General features: G+C 46.5%; 1 long non-coding RNA gene across 3 annotated transcripts; it reads right to left on the bottom strand.

Annotated features, from left to right (window-relative positions):
- Window positions 1–512: 512 nt before the first annotated feature.
- Window positions 513–9169, bottom strand: LOC134736357 (uncharacterized). 3 transcript variants are annotated; one of them, XR_010120318.1, is made up of 3 exons: window positions 7874–9169; window positions 4855–5018; window positions 513–4249 (listed from the first exon to the last, which is right to left on the bottom strand). It is a non-coding gene; the product is annotated as an uncharacterized lncRNA (long non-coding RNA). The 3 variants fall into 3 exon arrangements; XR_010120320.1 differs by lacking the exon at window positions 4855–5018 and having other exon boundaries at window positions 513–4028; window positions 4107–4249; XR_010120319.1 differs by lacking the exon at window positions 4855–5018.
- Window positions 9170–9605: the final 436 nt, after the last annotated feature.

Below are 9605 nucleotides of genomic sequence, written 5' to 3'. Positions count from 1 at the left end.
GCTATATTAATATTGCCAATTTTCTTTTCTCTTTGCTTATGTTTCTTCTTATTTTTGGCTACTGCAATCCTTTTATATTTAGTGTGTTTGGGCCATTTTGTGTTAGATATAACTCTTTTTTTTTTTTTTATTTTGGTTTTTTTTTTTTTTTTTAGACAGAGTCTCACTCTGTTGCCCAGGCTGGAGAGCAGTGGCATGATCTTGGCTCACTGCAACCTCCACCCCCCAGGTTCAAGGGATTCTGATTCTCCTGCCTCAGTCTCCCAAATAGCTGGGATTACAGACACGTGTCACCACGCCCAGCTATTTTTGTATTTTTAGTAGTGACGGGATTTCTCCATGTTGGCCAGGCTGGTCTTGAACTCCTGACCTCAAACGATCTGCCCACCTCAGCCTCCCAAAGTGGTGGGAATACAGGTGTGAGCTACCACACTTGGCTTGTTTTAGATATAGCTCTTGTAAGCAGAAAATTGAAGTTTGCTTTTTCAGTTCAATCTGAGGCTTTGGAGAAATATAGGCCATTTATATTTATTGCTATAATTTGATGCTTAGTATGACTTTTTATTTACATATCAAATATTTATTGTATACTTTTCTTAAAGCAAAAACATGAACAAAGTAAAAGTCTTTGTCTTTTGGGAGATCACAGTCTAGTAAATTATGAGTCCACTAATAATAGCTTTATTCAGGGAAAAGGAAAGCGTGATAACGAGAGAACTGACTCTGACAAAAACTGATTTTAAGTTCTAATCTATTATTCAATTGAATTTATATAAGAATGCAAAATATGAATTTCTTATTTTTTATGGTTACATAAAGGATTTTTTTTCTTTTTCAAGTGATATGTTGTGGTATATATGATATCTAAAGGAGTTTTCTTGAATTCTCTATCCACAGTACCATGTTTCTGGAAGAATAATTTTATCTTCGTAGCCACTTTGGATCATTTCAATTGGATTTCAATATAATTTTTGCTTACAGATTGAGGATAAGGATAAGACATGTTATAGAATACTATTTTGTAGACCAATTAACTATTTCTACTCTAGAAGGGGATCATCTGTTTTAAGTGAACAAAAAAGAATTTCCATCCAATAGTTAAAAACTTTTTTTATTCTTTGGGGTCTGAAGAGAGAAAATTTTAAATAGACTACTTTAGATTTTTTTCGCCTCTGGAAATAGAGGAAGTTGTCTTTTATAAACCTCTGGCTGGCTAGGTTAAACAGGCAAGGCCTAGAAGAAGACGGTTTCTGCTATAGCCTTGCTTAGGGTGGGGAAAGGATTTTGAGCAGTGGATCTGTCACTGTCTGTAAGAAGAGATGAAGGAGAATACCATCTGCTTGGACTTTTTGACAGAAATCCAAGGTAAATGTTGCAGACCTGAGGTCCTATCTTCTGATGGACTTACAGAAGCTAGTGGGGATAGTGGGCCTGGAATTCCAACCTCAGGACTCTGCTGCATTTTGCAGCTGGAGTGGGAGTTGGCAGAACTCAGTTTCTTTGCTGAGAGCAAGTAGCAGCTCAGACAAGAAAAAGGACCTGGATTTCCTCAAGTCTGTAGCGGAGTCAGCTTTTTCTGGATTAAATTGATCCCCTTTCTCCCCATTCCCTACCTCCACATGGCCTTCAGACAGGCATGGTTGCTGACCTTCCTTACCCTCCTCAACCCCCTCTACCCTGTGGACCTAGGGTCACTTGGGTATTATATTATAAATAAACCTAATAGACGGCCAGCACTGGAGCCTGCAACAATTTAGAGCTCACAGTCATAGCATGACCATATGTCCCAGTTTGCCTGGGACAGTCACCATCTACACCTGTCATTCTGGCATCATTATTAATAGCTCTCCTTTTCACTCTCATCCGTGTCCAGGTTTAGACAGTAAATTATATGGTTACTCTAACTTTTTATCTGAGACAAGGCACATTCTTTGGTTTATACTGACACCTGTAGGCATACAAAATGGCTTGGGAGAAATGGAAAAGTGGAAGGCTCTCTCCTTCCTCAGTCTCCAGGATTGCCTCCAGACTCTACTGAGAACCCCAATTACTTGGTGTGATTCTAGAAAGGGGCAGTGGTGGGGGATGATTTCTCCTTGAGGCTGCTACACACTCTGCCGCCATAAATGTCCAGGGTTCTACAAACACTTAATACTCCAGAAAGGATGTTTTGACCACTCCTGTTGGTGACAGGAGTCACCATCAGTTTCAGGTCAAACTATGAGTCCCCATGGCTGCGTGAGCTTTGTAGATGTTCTCTGGATGGGAGATACAGCCACGCATGGCCCGCCCTTGGAGATCAGCAGTTGTCTGCAAAATGCAGGAAAAGCATCGTGTGGACAACATAGGTCTACGAGCCAGGGGATTTTCACAGCTGGAGAGGCTTGCAAGGAGGCTCGAGCTGGTCAGTTTCAAGGTTCCTGGGCCTGCGTGTTGGAAATTAAGTCACCCTTAGTCTGCCTTGACAAAGAAGACACAGGACATTGGAGGGTGATGTGAGATGCAGTACTCGAGGGTCTTACCCTCTCATATCCCCCGGGGTCCCTCACGACACCTGGACTCCAATCTGAACATCAGAAACAATACAAAGCACTTTTAAAAAATTAAATTCAGAGGTTGGGACAGCTTGGGCAGGACTAATTTGTGTGCTTGGCTGTCACAGTGATGGATTTGAGACAGATTAACCCTTGGGCTCCTGGGCCCAGCAGCCCGGGATTGGAGGGGAGGGGGGCGCATTTTCCCTGCATGAAATTACCTTTGTGTAGGGCCCTCTGTCCCAGCAGATGCTGCTACCGTCTGTTCCCTCACACCTCTGGGCCAACTGTTGTAAACCCCAGAAGAGTGAAAAGAAGCAATTGCCAAGATAAGAAAGGAGGCTTGCAACTGTGTTTGTCCTACTCCGAGTCATTCGGGGTAGGAAAGGGAAATGCAGGATGTCTGACTTCCAGGTATTCTTGTAGGTTTATATGGGGGCTTTTGTTTTTGTCCTTTCTTATTCTTACATTTTTTTAAGACAGCCCTGTGTGGTGAAGTCTCTAGTAAGATAGAAACCTAGGGCTTCACCAGTTCCCTCTGAAAAGGGTTTGAACTGGATTCTCTCAGACTCCCTGCGAGAAAATCCCAGCCATGCCCCCTGACCCTTGTCTTGGGGCTGTGGGGGCTGGGCTGGCTGCCTTCTGGCTGACACTCTCGGAGCAAGCAGACCATAATGAGTCAATTCTCTGCTGTCTGCTATTTAAAACAACGGGTTCCTTCCTGTTTCCTACGCGCTGACTGAGGCATCTTCTGTGTTAGAAAAAAAAAAAGAAACTCAGGAATAAAGTGCCTCCTCTCACAATGAATGGGCTACACATTTCGGCCTGCAGTGACACAAAAGCTCCTAACTGTTTCATCTGTACAGATGGCTCTCATTTGGTGTTGGTGGCATGACTCTGTGAGGTAATTTTCCAAATACTTGGTCCATTTAACCGGAGGAGGGTAAAAACCTCCTCTAAGCCAAGTTAGAATCCTCTAAGTAATAGAATTGCTCTTAGCCCTGAGTGTGAAATTTTTGCAGAAGTCCCTGAATTGCAGATGTTCCCTCCAAGGGGGAAGGAGGGACAGTCTGCAATCACCCTGGTCTGAAGTGAGAATGGCCTACGCTCTGATTCTTTGTCCCCCTCCCCAGGGCAATCCAGTTACCCACTGGGAGTGAGCTACCCCCTAACCCCGCATGACCCTGTTCCCCGGGAGGGGCAGCCTGGGGAGTGACAGGCATGACCTCGATGGTGGGCCAGGGGCCTCCTCAGGTGAGTCTTGACCTAACTTTGGCTCTTTCTCTATTTCTCATACTAAGTGGGAGGGATGTTCAGAGGGAAGCCAGATTCCCTTGGTTATGCAACACTTGAGTTGCAAATTTCAGTAGCAATATAGGAGGCAAAGCAGCTCTGGCTTTCTTAGCGACACCATCCAGCTTCCAGGTCCAGAGGGACACCAAGATGATTATCTCTCTGTGTGCACGGCTCGGTGACGCTGGGGGCCCAGGCTTCCTGGGGGAGACAGACCAGCCTTAAGAATGCTCAGGAATTGCTGGGACGTTGGTTCATTCACTTATGCAGCAAACGTACCGGTCCCCGGCACCAGCTGCAGATGCAGAAGATGAGCGCGTCATGGCTCCCTCCTGCAAGAGCTGTCAGTGTTTGGATGGTGGGAATGTAACAGACACATCAGGGAAGCATGTTTCATGGAGGAGGTGCTGTTGGGCCAGGTCCTGAAGAGAAGGGATAGGAATATGTTAGGCTGAAAGGGAGGATGGCATTCTTAACACAGGGAATAATAGGAGGAAAAGCATGGAAGACATATACATGTGGTATGTTTAATAAATGTAACAAGCATCATTGTCATGTCTCAAGTGCAAAAGTCGGCACTCTGTCAGAGACTGCATGTGTGAATAACTAGATGGGTGTGGCCAGAGTATGGTGTGTATGTATGTGCGTGTGTGTGTGTACATGTGTGTGTATGCATGTAGCAGGAGGCCTGTGAAGGGGTATAGGACCAGAGGCTTGAAAAGACATGCTAGAATAATACTGAGAAAAGTCTGTTAGCAAAGGGAAGCCCAAAGAGAAGCTTTAAAAATCTCAAGATCTACAAGAGTTGGTTGGTTAGAATGAGATAATCAGGCTTGTATCTTCAAGTGCTCATCCTGGATAACATCTGGGGAAGAGGTTGGGAGGGTGCAGTGGGCAGGAGGCTAAGGACTAAGTAGAAGTAGTGGAGATGGGGACACCCTCTTACACCCCCTTTGTGCTTGCGGGTGGTGTGGGGAAGGGGAGGAGGCCCCTGCTGGAGTGGCAGGAACTATATTGGAGCACTTACTGAGGTGCTGAACTTGGGAGCAGCTCATCCAGGGAAAGAAGGTGAGTTCGTTGTTGTGAATTTGGGCTTCCAGAGGGACAGCAGGACCAAGCCCATCCTGCAGGGCTGTCAGGCTTTGCAAAGCCACAGATAGGCACATAGAACCCCCGAGACAGGGAAACGTCCTGCATGAACCAGAGGAAGGCCACGAAGGAAGCGGAGATGGAAGAGATCAGTGCCTAGGGCCCAGCAGAAAAACAGGTGGCCAACCAGAGAGCAAGAATTGGGAGCAGAGGGACAGGGGAGCCTGGGGTCTGCAGCAGTGAGAGGTGGGCACACAGCCAGCCTGGGGGGTGAATGGCACAGGACACTAGAGAGGCAGGATGGGCCTCACGACTATTGCCACACATTCCTTCTGCCTCTTGGCTTGGATTTGGAGAGACAAGACTCAAGAGCTGGTGGAGGTTGGCGGTGTGGAAGGCAGAGGCTTGGGGACCAGACTGGGATGAGGAGAGAGACATGGTTTCCCTGACATCCTCACCCAAACTCAAACCCCAAGGCCAGCTGCACAGCCTATGCCTGAGCTTCAGCTCCTGAATTCAGGAGGAATTAATGTTCTCAATGCCAATATGTCCAGGTACCTGCTGAGGCCGTTCTAGGGCAGCTTTGTCAGAGATGCCTGCATTTTCTTGGTACCATTCCCATAAGAATGTTGGGTACTTCCTGCTGTGACCCTCTCAAAGTGCAGGGCTTTCCTTTTTTCAGTGGGTTTTGACTTAAAGCCAAGGAAATCCTAATTGAAAGGCCCTCTTGACCACTTACTGGCCACAGGACCTTGAGCAACTCAATAACCTTCTCCATGCCTCTTGGAGTTGCTGTGAGTGAGTGAGCTAACATCCATGGCACTCCACACTGCCCCAGTCCACATGACCCCATGAGGGCAGGCATTGTCCTTGGTTTCATTCTGTCACATGACCAGTGGTTACAACAGTGTCTGACTCATAGGAAATGCCTCGAAACATATCTGATGAACAAATGAATGAATGGAGCCTCCTTCATTCATGAAATTACCTTTGTGTGGGGCCCTCTGCCCCAGCAGATGCCTACTATTCTTCTGGCACTCAGGAAAAGTGGAATAAATGTGCATTTCCTTTCTTCCTTATTTTTTTTCAGCCCCATTTCCTTCCCTTTACCTCACACCTTTCTGTCATCTTGGTCTCATTTTTACTGCCTTCCTCCTCACCCTTCCCAACTCACCTCTCATCTTCTCTCACTCTCACTTTTATAAAAAGAGGAGCAAACAGTGGCTTGGTCACACCCTTAGTATTCTCTCACAAACACACTTTTTATTCTTTATATGACCAGTCTGAGAGTTTTCCAAATATTTCATTTCTGCTTCCCTTTTAATAATAAATTTCATCTTTACATCATTTATCTTCTCTTGAATTTTACTATATGCAATTCAAAGAAGCCACACAGCACTGTGAATGCTTTGCTGCTTAGATATTTCTTCCACTAGATATTGTAGTTCATTGCCTTTAAGTTCTGCCTTTGTATTAGTCTGTTCTCGCACTGCTATAAAAAATACCTGAGACTGGGTAATTTACAAAGAAAATAGGTTGAAATGGCTCACAGTTCTTCAGGCTGTACAGGAAGCATGGCTGGGGAGGCCTCAGGAAACTTAAAATCATGGCAGAAGGTGAAGGGGAAGCAAGCACCTTCTTCACATGGCAGAGCAGGAGAGAGAGTAAAGGGGGAAGTGCTACACACTTTTAAACAACCAGATCTTGTGAGATCTTGGCTTGGGTTTGTCTCTCCAAACCCAAGCCAAGAGGCAGAAGGGATGTGTGGCAATAGTTGTGAGGCCTGTCCTGCCTCTCTAGTGTCCTGTGCCATTTACCCCCCAGGCTGGCTCTGCGCCCACCTCTCACTGCTGCAGACCACAGGCTCTCCCATCCCTCTGCTTCCCATTCCAGCTCTATGGTTGGCCACCTGTTTTCCTGCTGCGCCCTAGGCACTGATCTCTTCTAGAGAACAACCAGATCTTCTGATCACTATCAGAAGAACAACAAGGGAGAAATCTGCCTCCATAATTCCAATCACCTCCCACCAGGTCCCTCCTCCAACATTTGGAATTCTAATTTGACATGAGATTTGCATGGGGACACAGAGCCAAACCATATCAATCCACCCCTGGCCCCTCCCAAATCTCATGTCCCTTTTACATTTCAAAACATAATAAAGCCTTTTCAATAGTCCCCCAAAGTCTTAACTCGTTCCAGCATTAACTCAAAAGTTGATGTTCAAAGTCTCATCTGAGACAAGTCCTTTCTGCCTATGAGCCTGTAAAATTAAAAACAAGTTAGTTACTTCCAAGATACAATGGGGGAACAGGCATTGGGTAAATGCCCCCAACCCAAAGGGAAGAAATTGGCCAAAACAAAGGGACTACAGGCCCCTTGCAAGTCCAAAACCCAGCAGGGTAGTCGTTACATCTTAAAGCTCCAAAATAATCTCCTTTAACTCTGTGTCTCACATCCAGGTCACACTGATACAAGGGGTGGGATCACTAGGTCTTAGGCAGCTTTACCCCTGTGGCTCTGCAGGGTACAGCACTCCACACTGCCCCAGTCTACGTGACCCCATGTGCTTTCACAGCTGCTTTCACAGGCTGGCATTGAGTGTCTGTGGCTTTTCCAGGCACATGGTGCAAGCTGTTGGTGGATCTACCATTCTGGGATCTGGAGGACAGTGGCCCTTTTCTTACAGCTCCACTAGGCAGTACCCCAATGGGGACTCCATGTGAGGGATACAACCCCACATTTCCCCTCTGCACTACCCTAGTAGAAGTTCTCCATGAGGGCCCTGCTTCTGCAGCAGACTTCTGCCTGCACATCCAGGCATTTCTATACATCCTCTGAAATCTAGGCAGAAGCTCCCAAACCCCAACTCTTGCCTCTGTGTACCCACAGGCCCAATACCACATGAAAGCCACCAAGACTTGGGGCTTTTACCCTCTGAAGCAGTGGCCCAAGCTTACCTTGGATCCTTTTAGCCATGGCTGGAGCTGGAGTGGCTGGAATGCAGGGCACCATGTCTCAAGGCTGCACAGAGAAGGAGGGTCCTGCGCCTGGCCCATGAAACCATTTTTCCCTCCTAGGCCTCCAGGCCTGTGATGGGAGGGGCTGCTGCTAAGGTCTGAAATGCCCTGGAGGCATTTTCCCTTTGTCTTGGCTATTAACATTTGGCTCTCCTTTACTTATGCAAATTTCTGCAGCCTTGAATTCCTCCTCAGAACATAGGTTTTTCTTCACTATTGCGTGTTTAGGCCAAAAATTTTTTAAATGTTTATGCTCTGCTTCCCTTTTAAATATAAGTTCTAGTTTCAGGTCACTTCTTTGTTTATGCAAATAAATGTAGGCTGTTAGAGGCAGCCAGGCCATATCCTGAATACTTGGCTGCTTAGAAATTTCTTCTGCCAGATACCCTAAATCACCTCTCTCAAGTTCAAAGTTCCACAAATCTTTAGAGCAGGGGCACAGTGCCTGCCAGTCTCTTTGCTAAAGTATAGCAAGAGTGACCTTTACTCCACTTCCTAATAAGTTCCTCTATCTGAGACCACCGCAGCCTGGATTTCACTGTTCATATCATTTTCAGCATCTTGGTCACAACCATTCAACAAGTCTCTAGGAAGTTCCAAACTTTCTCTCATCTTCCTGTCTTCTTCTGAGCCCTCCAAACTGTTCCAACCTCTGCCTATTTCCCAGTTCCAAAGTCGCTTCCACCTTTTCAGGTATCTTTATATCCATGCCCCACTTCTCTGGTATCAATTTTCTGTATTAGTCTATTCTCACACTGCCATAAAGAACTACCTGAGACTGGATAATTTATAAAGAAAAGAGGTTTAATCAACCCAGTTTCACAGGCTGTACAGGAGGCATGGCTGGGGAGACCTGGGGAAACTTACAATCATGGCAGAGGGTGAAGAGGAAGCAAGCACCTTCTTCACATGGTGGAGCGGGAGAGAATGAGTGAAAGGGGAAGTGCTCAGCCGGGCGCGGTGACTCACGCTTGTAATCCCAGCACTTTGGGAGGCCGAGGCGGGCGGATCATGAGGTCAGGAGATCGAGACCACGGTGAAACCCCGTCTCTACTAAAAATACAAAAAATTAGCTGGGCGTGGTGGTGGGCGCCTGTAGTCCCAGCTACTTGGAGAGGCTGAGGCAGGAGAATGGCTTGAACCCGGGAGGCGGAGCTTGCAGTGGGCCGAGATTGCGCCACTGCACTCCAGCCTGGGCGACAGAGCGAGACTCAGTCTCAAAAAAAAAAAAAAAAAAAAAGAAAGGGGAAGTGCTACATACTTTTAAACAATCAGATCTCATGAGAACACTCACTCACTATCACAAGAACAGCAAGGGGGAAGTCCGCCTCCATGGTCTAATCACCTCCCACCAGGTCCCTCACAACCAGATAGGTAATCTCTAAGAAATTTTAGTCTTTCTCTGCACTTATTCTCTCGTTTTGAGCCCTTGCCAGAATCATCCTTAATGCATTCAAAGCATTACAGGCTTTTTCCAGCAGTCACTTCAAAACAGTTCCAGCATCTACCCATTACCCAGTTCCAAAGCTGCTTCCACTCTGCTCTTCTCAAGGACTCATCTGGAGAGCCTGTGATTGCTGAAAGAGGAGGTTTTCCTTATGCTGGGCAAGGAAAGCCCTGAACAGTGACAAGCTCTTTAGAGAGGGAATCCTCCTGGCCCTCTTGCCTCCCG

The sequence above is a fragment of the Symphalangus syndactylus genome, chromosome 4, assembly GCF_028878055.3.
Source record: "Symphalangus syndactylus isolate Jambi chromosome 4, NHGRI_mSymSyn1-v2.1_pri, whole genome shotgun sequence".
NCBI classification, from domain to species: domain Eukaryota; kingdom Metazoa; phylum Chordata; class Mammalia; order Primates; family Hylobatidae; genus Symphalangus; species Symphalangus syndactylus.
The sequence above is the reverse complement of the archived record's forward strand: the minus strand, read 5'-3'. Positions and strand labels throughout refer to the sequence as shown.